This window comes from Megalops cyprinoides, chromosome 14, assembly GCF_013368585.1.
Source record: "Megalops cyprinoides isolate fMegCyp1 chromosome 14, fMegCyp1.pri, whole genome shotgun sequence".
NCBI lineage: Eukaryota > Metazoa > Chordata > Actinopteri > Elopiformes > Megalopidae > Megalops > Megalops cyprinoides.
In genome coordinates, this window is record NC_050596.1 from 382,427 (window position 1) to 394,120 (window position 11,694).

An 11,694-nucleotide genomic window follows, 5' to 3' on the forward strand; every position below is an offset into this window, starting at 1 on the left:
TACATTTCCTGACGGCCTAAGTGTGACTGTGTGATAGGGCTTTGAAAAATGAATTGAAGTCAATGGCAGGATGGAGGGATGAAGAAATGTGTAAAAAAAACAGATGAAAAAAATGACAAAAACATGAGTGCGGGTCAAGACGGTCTTGGATGAGTGTTGGGTGATTTATCCTGAGGCAACATGTGAGGTACGGTGGCTATGGGGTGAAAAGTGACTGAGTGGGAAGGCCATGAAGTGTGAGGGGGGTGATTTTGAAAATGAATGGGAGTCTATGGGAAAACAGGGATGAAAAAATGACAAAAACAGATTGAAAAAAAAAATAAATAAATAAAAAGTACAAACAGAAAAATTACACCCTCTGTTCAAGTCCCAAAGTATGAACTAGGTGATCGCCATCATTGCTGATGGAGCTGCGGTATTTAAAAATGGTTTCACGGAATGAAATAGCAGCCCTCATTGTAATGACGCATTTCTCTCCGTTCCGCCCTTCCATCTCCGTAAGTTTCCCCTAGGATCTGTCTTGCATCTCCATACAGCCTATAATAGGCTAAATAAGGGCCCACTACAGGTCCTCGCCCCCTCTGCAATGAGCCATCGGCTCCGCCCCTGGGCGCAACACTAACGTTAGCATAAGCAAACCTAGCTGACTAGTAACGTTACCACTGATAGCTGAATCCGAAAGAGTTAGACCGGCTCCCACAGCGCTGAAGTGTGGGCTCATTTTGGCTTCCACAATAAAGAAGGCAGTAAGGAGATCGACAAGAGCCATGCCGTTTACAAAATATGCCATGCCAAAATCAAATACTCAGGGGACACAACGAATCTGAGAGCACACTTAGCAAGACACCATTTGATGTTACAGGGACTATGCATTTTCTTTTATTAACTTTGTGCCCATTCATTCTGTAGAGCATTTATGAGGTCAGGCACTGATGTTGGACGAGAAGGCCTGGCTCGCAATCTCCGTTCCAGTTCATCCCAAAGGTGCTCGATGGGGTTGAGGTCAGGGCTCTGTGCAAGCCAGTCAAGTTCCACACTGAACTCATCAAACCATGTCTTTATAGTCCTTGCTTTGTGCACTGGGGCACAGTCATGTTGGAATAGAAAAGGGCCTTTCCCAAACTGTTGCCACAAAGTTGGAAGCATAGCATTGTCCAAAATGTCTTGGTATGCTGAAGCATTAAGGTTGCCCTTCACTGGAGATAAGGGGCCTAGCCCAAACCCTGAAAAACAGGTGTGGCCAAATACTTTTGTCTATATAGTGTATATATGTATGTAACAGTCTGTTTACATTTTTGTATTTATGTAATTTGTTTACCTAAAAAATCCCACAAGCACAAGCATTTTTATTTTTTTTACTGACATAGGCAAATGTTAATTCCTTTGCTCAGATTGCACAAAAAGTAGTGCTATGATGTTGGATGTTACAGGGACTCTGATTAATGCCAATGCAGATCCCACTGTTCTGATTGTATACAAAAAGTAAACTTTTTTTACTTAGATTTTATGCATATCTTTAGGCTATGCCAGTTTAAAAAGTTAAATTTAAATTTAAATTAAAAAAATCACAATATATCACATTGCTTACAATATCACAGTATATCATAGCATGCCGGTCCTTTGTGGAAGGATGACATTACACAGAGCTAAGTGTGGCTACCCAACCATTTATTAAGCAACCACACAGAACATACACTCTTTCACTCTCACTCACTCACTCACTCACTCACACCCCCTCTCACGCCCCCGCCTAGGTGGTTAGCTATCCCCAGCCACTGACAACAAAATCAAACAAAAAAATTGGAGGAGCCGCCGCTGACGCGGAGCCCACTGCGAAGGTCCCTGGGTGGCCCTCGGCGACTTGACAGGAGCCGGTGGCTGACTTTCGGGCCCTGACTCCCCCCCCGGACGGAGCCAAGGGTTGGTAGGGTGCGCGCCGATCATGGTGGACCATGCACCGTGCACGGATCGACCCACTGACTCATCAGCTTAAGGGAAAGACCTTTCTTCCACTCAGGGCTGTACACCCACACCAGTGCCCCCAGGGCAAAGTCCTCCCCTGTGCAGCATGAGTTGTACGACTGCTTCTGTTGAATCTCGGCACTGGAGAGAGCCAGTCTGGCCAGCTCGTGCACCTCCCGCAGCTGCTCCCGGAGGTTGTGGAAGTAACCCACGTCAGGCATGCCCTCCACCTCAGGCTTGGGGGGCAGACCGAACACCAAGTCCGTGGGGGCTGAGGGAGCGGCTGTAGTAGGCGATGACCTGCTCCCCGTGCTCCCCCTCCTGGGACAGCACCGTTGTTGTCCACGATGAGGGGACTGGGGGTCGGAGTAAGCCAGCACAGGAACCTCGACGAGCACCGGCCGGAGCTTGGCGAAAGCAGTGGCGCAGTCCTCACCCCACCGAAATGCCTGGCCTTTCTGGGTCAGCCAGTGAAGCGGGCTGGCGATGGTAGTGAAGTCCTGGACGAACAACAGGTAGTAAGATGCCAGGCCCAGGAAGCTCCGCAGCTCTCCGATATTGCGGGGAACAGGCCAGTCTCTCACCGCGGCCACCTTCACCGGGTCGGTGGAAACCCCTGTGGTGCTGACCACATGCCCCAGGAAGGACGTCTTCCGCTGGAACAGGTGGCACTTTTTGGTGAAGGCACAGACCCACTCGGCAGATGGCACGGGCACCCTCGAAGTCCGCGGTGTGGACGAGGAGGTCGTCCAGGTAGACAACGCAGTGGCTCCAAAGGATGTCAGCCAGGACCCTCTCCATCAGGCGCTGGAAGGAGGCCGGGGCATTACAGAGACCGAAGGGCATGACCCGGAACTTCCACAGCCCCTGGCCGATGGAGAAGGCAGTCTTGGGGCATGGCTCCGGCGCCAACTCCACCTGCCAGTAGCTGCTGCGGAGATCGAGGGAGCTAAACCAGTGGTACCCGGCAATGTAGTCGAGGGCGTCGTCAATGCACGGCGGGGGGTAAGAGTCCTTGCAGATGACCCTGTTAAGGAGGCGGTAATCGATGCAGAAGCGCCAGGTGCCATCCTTCTTCTGGACCAGGATGGCAGGAGCGGCCCAGGGGCTACTGGAGGGCTTGATGACATCTGTCTCTGCCATTGCCGTAACCTTTTGTTCCACCACAGCCTGCTTGGCAAGGGGTAAGCAACAGGGGCGGAGGCGGTTGGGCCGTGCATCACCAGTGCCGATGTCTTGTTGTACCAGGCTGGTGTGTGTGCAGTCCTCGTCACTGGCCGTGAAGATGTCGGCGAACTGCTCCAGTATCTCCCGAGGGTCTCGGCTGAGAGTTGGAGAGGCGGCGATGACGTGGGGACCCTCTCTATCATTGGCGGCGGTGTGTTGGACTTCCTGGCTGGCGCCGGTGGCGGGGCTGACCCTCCGACTGGTGGAGGCAGCACTGTGGATTTCCTGGATGGCAGCGGTGACTGGGAGGTGGGTCGCAGCCCCTCTTCACCGGTGGTGCGGAGTGCCACGGCTTCCGAACCCAGGTAGAGCACAGCCCTGGGTACGCCAACCGTGGTGCACTTCTTCCTCGTCGCTCCCTTTGCAATCCACCTGCTGCAGGCTGGAGGTCCGTGAGGATCTGCAGCGCTTTGCCCACCAACGCGTGGGTGACCTGGACCGCCATTTCTTCCATCAACCACGCATTGAACTGGGAGGCCAGCCGCACTTGAATGAGGTAAGCCTCCGGTGGCTCCTCCCTGTTGTAACATAGCAGCTTCATTGCACCCCTGCGGGAACCTCTTGGCTCCATGGGGGAAGCTGTAAAACCAACTCCTGGCTGAAACTAAGGGCTGCGGCGCAGTTGGGTCCGCCTGGAGAGTTAGCCCGGGATCGCGGCAGAGCAGCGGTGGCCAGGTCCAGGATCGCAACAGAGCGGCGACGTCAGGGATCCAGCATTCCTTTGGCAGTCCCACATGGCCATCAGGCGGGGGACGCTGGCTCCATCATCAGTCTCCCAGAGGCACGGCATTCAGTAGGTTCATAGAGACTAAAGGCATTTGCTCTTTTAGCCGTGCACCCCCTCCCCCCCCCCCCCCGCCCCACTGCACAGTGAGCTTCTCTACCTTTTGTAGGGACGTCATCTCTTCATCTTACTGCTGACACCAATTGTAACATGCCGGTCTATTGTGGAAGGATGACACTGCACAGAGCTACGTTTGATTAGGCAGTTTTCAGTTTTTAACAAATTTTATTGAGTTCAGAATGCAAATGATACATCTCCAGTTTTTGGTTTTCTTTACATCACAGATACAAAATTACGTACAAGTACATAAGCATTTTCAATGATGAGGTTAGACGAAGGGGGAGAAGGTTAACAATTGCATAAAGTCTGCATAGTTACAATAAACAAGGAATAAATATAAAAGTGCGTACATTAGTTAATTTTTTCCCTCATATTTCCGTTTTTTGGATTAAGTTTTTCTCCTGTATTGCTTAGTTCAAAATGCAAATGATACATCTCCATTTTTGATTTTCTCTACACCACAGATACAAAATTACATACAAGGACATAAGCATTTTCAATGATGAGGCTAGAAAAAGAAAAGGAGAGTTAACCATTCATAAAGTCTGCATAAAGTTACAATGAACAAGGAATCAATGTAAAATCACCTTTATAAAAGTGCGTACATAGTCCCTTATTGCACTCAGAGCCATCTGGCATACAGATGAGGTAGTTGCGGTGTACTTTTTAAAAACCAACACATTACTTGCTTTCCAAAGCGATTCTTTGATGCAATTCAGAATGGCCCATAAGCTTTGCATGTCTGGTGGAGGTTCGGTGTCTGACACCCATCCGTGGAATACAATATTTTCCAATAATGTTACTGGACTCAAGAACCTCTCCAGCCAGTGTGAAAAATAAGACCAGATTGCCTGAGCAAATAGACAGGACCAAAAAACGTGCCTGATTGTGTCATCATCTATGCAGTTTTGCCTGACACACTTTGGGTTTGGGGTGCATCCGCGTCTATAGAGAAATGCCCTGGTCAGGAGGCTTAAATTTGCTATGCTCCATGCCTTTGTGTCCATTTAGAAGAAAAGGGTCATTTACATTCCACCACACTCTTTTACTTTCTTTGTCCATTAATTTGTCAACTGGGGTACACCTGGAATGATTCGAGGCTAATAGCTCTTCCAATTTCTTTCTTGTCAGTTCAAAAGTCTGGACAGAACATAGATTTTTGTTTTGTTAAAATGTCCTGACTGAGGAAAAGATTTTGGGGCAGGTGTCTGCGAGTGGGATGTTAAGATGGGGTCTGATAGCCCATACAGAAAAAACTCTGAAACCCATCCAAAGTCTTGCAAAAAAGGTCCAGGACCTTTCTCGGGATACCCCTAGACAGCCTTTCAAAAAGAAGGCCAAGAACATTGCACTGAACTTTGTTTCAACATCAGGAACTGCTTTCCCCCCATTCCTCAGTGATCTGTACATGATTTTTCTGCTTACTTTTTCATGCTGGCCTCCCGAAATGAACTGGAAAATCAGTTTTTGAATAGATCACACAAACCTAATGGGGATGAGTAATGTGCTTGCCATGAATGTTGGGGGGGTAAGACCTCAGCCTAAAATCTTCCCAGTCAGGGTACATTCTCTAGATTTCCAAGACCACAGCTTGAGTTGAACTTTTTGGAGTTTTAATTCCCAATTTTTATTTATCATGCCTTCCCCAAAGTAAACACCCAGAACCTTAATAATTTTTGGCTGAATTTTTAATCCAAGGTCTGGAGTGCTGTCATTCCAGTTAAAATACAAGACCTCACTTTTTTGGGGGTTAATTTTTATGGCTGAGGCTAATGAGAAGGCCTTGCACACATTAAGTGCATTTGCAATGGATCTACCATCTGACAGGACAAGTATGTCGTCCATATGTAAGGAGGCCTTATCCACTTCGCTACCTCTTCCTGGAATGGATATTCCTGCAATCCTTCTATCATGGCGGATGGCACAGGCCAGAGGCTCCACGGCCAGCACGAACAGCAAGGGGGATAGGGGGCAACCCTGTCTAACTCCAGAGAAAATTGGGACAGGGACAGTCATGTGCCCATTAACCATTACTCTACTAAAGATGTTAGTGTAGAGTAGTTTGACCCATGATCTGAAATTTGGACCAAATATCATCTTTTCTAGTACTGCCCAGAGATACAGTATTTGTGGTTATGTTTGTCGAAGGCTTTCTCCTGATCAAGGCATACAATAGCCAGGGGTAGATTGCGTTCTTGGGCAAACAAGGATATGTCTCTAACAAGTGCCAAATTGTCAGCCATTAACCAATTGGGTATCCCACAAGTTTGATCAAGATGGATTACTGATGTGATAACTGATTGCAATCTAAAGAATAAAGCTTTTGATAGCATTTTATTGTCAACACAGATGAGGCTAAGCAGTCTCCAATTCTACAATCTCACGTTGTAGCTTTCACAAGCACACAAACTACAGACAATCTGCGCTGTTTTGCGAGCATAATCATTTACTCCGTTTACACGGTTGGTGTCAATTATTCTGTGAATTATTTGTTTTATTGTTAATCAAGGATGATAAAGGGGAACAGGTTGAAAGTAATGATAGATTTAAAGGTAATGTTTCAGCCTCCCCTGTTTCCAGCTCACCAGCCGTCACTGCCCCACAATCAGGTAAGTCTAACTAAGAGTGGTGGTGGGGGGGGGGGGGGGGGGGGGTGATGCTGCGGGCATCCCAGAAAATAGGCTATGTAGTTATGTTGTTGTGGGCTTTTTTGTAATATTTCGAAATAAAAGTATTAAAAGAGTATTAGTAAAAATAGTAAAAGTTAAAAATTTTGAATTTTTTTTTCTTCCCTCATTTGGGGCGCCCCTATGGATGGACGGCGCCCCTAGCATTCCCCTATACCGCCTATGCCACGGGCCGGCTCTGTCTGGTGGCATCGGCTAGCTGGAAAAAATGAGGCTGCTATTGCTGCAGGCTACAAGTAGTATTGACACAAAAAATACAACAGCTATTTGTAGTTGTAGTGGCGGCAGTGTAGCATAGTGGTTAAGGAGCAGGTCTCGTAACCGAAAGGTTGCCGGTTCAATCCCCGCTGGGACACTGCTGCTGTACCCTTGGGCAAGGTACTTAACCCACAGTTGCCTCAGTAAATATCCAACTGTATAAATGGATAACATTGTAAAGAACTGTAACCTATGTTAGTCGCTTTGGATAAAAGCGTCTGCCAAATGAATAAATGTAAATGTTGTAGTTATTTCTGGGGTCTAGCAATTGTTGCCTGGACACAACAGCCCCATCCAGTCATTTACGATTACTTCCGATGTTGATTAGATGACTGGTTGCTATTAGAGTGTATGTAATAACAGAAGTACTGCTTGAATTTGTTATTACTTTAACATAAAGACAAGAATTGTAATGGGGACGAACCACAGGGTTGTTTATTACTTTATTACTACTACATAATTGTATTACTGCTAGCAGGTTCTTTTGATCAGGCTGATTAGAAACTACGCACCACATTGAACACAAGCAAGGTTACAAAAATACTATTTTTACATTACATTTTCATAAAAGGGTAGATAAAGGACAGGGAGGGGAATTAATAGCACTGTCACTTAATGACTGTCACTTAATATTCTATAAAACCAATTAAACCCACTTGGCTACCAGTACCATCAATTCCCGTCTCACGTGGGGATTCTGAGGGACAAACACAGCACACATGCAGCTTGGACGGAACACCGCCTCCTTCTGGACTGCACCCCGCTTAGCACACATCCAAACCTACACGAACAAATCCAGGGAAGTACAGGGCAACCAATGATTACTATTATTATTACACCAATAGAATTTCAAGAAGGGAGAATGTTACCCATTAAAGATAAAGATAAAGATTCTTTTTGTTGTCATTGCACAGAGTACAACAAAGTTGTGTATTTACACAATTTCATTGTCTTTACAAAATGTTATATGCACATATGGTATGTTTTAAATATTTTTTATCATTAAAGATTTTACAATATTCATCCTTACATGTTATGTATTTGCATGTGTCACATTACATTGTGGCTAGAAGGTAGATTAAATCAGACTGTGCATATCACAGGATTTTATAATAAAATGCACTGCAATTGCAGAGGTCCTTTAGCATCCCTGAGGGTTTGTGCTAAATGAATAAACATTTAATTGCTTAGATAAGTGAATGTGAGCCACCAGACCTGACCTGTTGGCTTTAAGTCACTCTGCGCTGTCCCATTGTGACATTCTACTGGATTGTGAAATGGATTCAGAGGCCTTGTTCTTCAAGGTTCTTCAAGACCTTCAAGTGGCACTGGAAGGTCATAGGATTAATCCCTTTGGCACTCAGGATTAGAGAGATGACTGATGGAGATAGACTGGAAACCCAGCAGCTTGGTTACCAAATGTTCGCTGGACGTCCCCTGCAGCCCACTATCCTCTCAGATGGCTCCTGTGTTTGTCTGTTCCCTCCATGGGGGGGAGGCATGTGTCCCTCTCTGAGTTCCTGGCCAGCATTTTGCCCGGTCAACCATATGGGCCAGGTCAGCACAGGTCACCTGGCCACTTGTCTCCCCCGATTGATGGCACACGGGCGCAGCACATGGTGGCCAATCCCTTGACACCTGAAAGATGGCTAATCAACAACATATGTGTTCTTGTGTACTAAAGTGTACACTTTTTAATTACTGGCCTGGTGTCTCTGCCCATCTGCGAGCTGCAGACAGGCCGCTGATGCTGATGAAATGTGCAGCCACAGCAGTACAACAGACATTAATGACTCTCTTGGCATTCAAATTGCTGTTTCTTCGTAGGTAACCTGCAAATAGTATGTGCCCTTTAAGTCACATTGGTCTGGAATCAATGTCAACCTCATACCTGCATTTGTAAAGCCTCGTCTTTAGCATGAGTGACTTAACAGCAAAGACACAGAAGAGCATATAAGGCAGCATGGACAACATACAGAATACAGAAACCGCCTATCCATATTTGAGCATGTGTTGGTCCCTCATATAGAGCTATAATAGCTAGTGCCATACTGAATATAGGCTATGTGCTAAAATAATAAAAAAGTAATGCTGAAGCACAGAAATGACATGGTATGCTGAAGGGATAAGCTCTCAATGGCTTGAATTCTACTCACAGTCTATTATTATGTCTGGCATGATGGTTGGAGGTGAAACTTTGAAATGACTGGAAGCTAGAACCCAAAAAGGCTCTTGTTCTTGTTGCCACTCTAATGTCCTGCAGGTCCTTGCCCATCAGCTCAGATATAAAACAAACACAGCTGCACTGCATGCTTAGTTCACCCAACTAGCTATTTGCACATTGCTGTTCTGTCATGAATACAGGAGTTAATTACGTTGTTGACATTCACTTACTGGTGTGCAGATGTAAAGTAAATGTTAAAGTGATTATTTTGGAGGAGAATTTAGGTCAGAACTGCACATGTTTGTATGTAGTCTGTACACTGGTGACTGACGTATTTTGCGTGTGGCCAAATTGCATGCATCCTGCACTGAGATTATGTGAACTTTCCAGATTCTGTGTCAGATGCACAGAATTTCAACACTCTGCCAGACTACCAATAGTCTGGGATTGTAATTTTGGCTCTACTGACCATGAGTTTGAATCCTGCAATCCTCATAGAATAATGAGCTTCAGTTAGAGGTAGAAGACTCCTGTTGTGCCTCTGAGCAAAGTGTCAAACCTGAATTATTCTGGTAGGAAACCTATAACTTTTGGCCATATTTTAAACTGTTAAATAATGGATTTTAATTTCTTTTCTTTGCTCAAAAGCAGTAGAATGAAAGTGAAAGTAACAGCCTTAATAAATCTATGAGAGGTGCGTTTGCACTGCAGCTGTGCTTTCAAAATCTTTCTCCAGTCTTCTCCCTGTCCCCTCCTCCATGACTGTGTATGCACAGGCTGGGCCAGCATACTGTCTGCACCACAGCCCTCAGCCACTTCATTACAAAATGCATTGAAACTCGGTTCCAAAATTAGAACCGAATCCAAGTACCGGGTACTTACCCATAAAAAAATGAATTTCGGTTTCTAAATGAGTACGTGTCCATTTGTTTAGCCCTTTCGCACGTAATCACACCAGTGTGATTAGCCATTTAGCGCGTACGCTAAAACTGGTGCAATTAGAACCCTAGGTTGGAAAAGTTCTAGCTAATTTTAGCTTTGAGGAAACAACGATTTAGCAAATGAATGTAGCAAATGCTAGCTGAAAACTATGAGAAGCTTAATAACACTGATGAAAACATAACAAACCACGCAATGTAAGACACACGCTACATAGCTTAAAAATAAGTTACGTGAGAAAGGGTTAAATACGAGCTAGCATGCATGGCTAACACCACAACAGTGTGAAAGATGGACCGCAGTAAACGGTCAAAAGTGTGGCTTCACTTTAGAAAACAAACGACAACAAGGCAAAGTGCAATGCATGTGGGAACTAGCTGCAAGTCAGGTTACACATCAAATCTGATCAAACATTTAAGGCAGCACGGTGTCGATCTGAAAGACTGTGTTTGATGTCTTGCAATAAGCAAGAATAAGCAGAATCGCTTACCAACCCAACCCTAACCCAGATTTCCCTAATCCGGGAAAACTTACATTTTGCATCCATCTGGACAACTGATTGAAACCATTTGGGTTCAGTACCTCAACTGAGGGTGTAAAAAGTGCCCCACCTGGGAATAAAATCTACATCCCACTGGGTGCAAATGAGTGAGTCATTCATTCCAACAAGGATGCACAGACGTCAGTCTTGGTGGAGCCCATGTCGTCACGTACCATTTCCTAGAGTTTTGTCTCCCGTAGCGACATCCTGGTCAGACCCACACAACATTTCATGTTGTCTTGCCTCCATGCTGAGATGCAGGCACTGGGGCAATGGCCAGATCAGCCTCCTCCCCATGCTGAGATGCAGGCATCAGGGGTGGTACCTCCCCTGGGTTTTGGATGCTGTTTTTCTCTGTGTTTTTGTGTGCATGTTTTTGAGAGCTGTACCTTTTCTTTTTTCTCTTAATAAAGTTAAGAGTAGCTGCTATTTTGTTGTTGCGTCGTTCTTTTTTTTTGTTACTTCCCTGACCCTAGATGGGGACATGACAGAAAATTGGGGCCTCGTCCGGGAATCAAGTGTCTTTTGAACTTCTATGAGTATTTTGGTGAGTAAGAGCTGTCTTGAACTGTCACTGTGTTAACAGAGCGAACTCCAGTTGGTAAGAGTGTTTCAGCTGGGTTGTTATGCAATCCTTCCATCGGAACACTTGTTTGTTGTTTTGCTTTATTATTTTTCCTTTATTGTTTTTGGAAGGTAATCCTAGGTGGAGATTTATTTCTCCATAGGGGGTACGCTATCCGGACATTTGGTCTTAGCAAAAGACCAAGTCATTACGAGGTTCAGTGTTTAAATGTCATCCCGAGCCTGGTAAACCTTTGAAGACCAGCTAGGGACTAGTTGGTTGCTTTTGTTAGGTAGGAGCTGAAGTTCCTCTAAACCCGAGTCAACGGGTTAATACCAGTAACGCTTGAGTGGTTTCTTTTACTTGACAAGTTATTCTTTTTTGGATGCATTGCGAGTTTTTTGACATTATACTCGTTCTGGCCTTTTTGTGCTTCTGCAGCTCTCTATAGCACATTTGTATATAGAGTATTTGTATAGTGTGATTTTTGTTACTACTTTAAGTTGT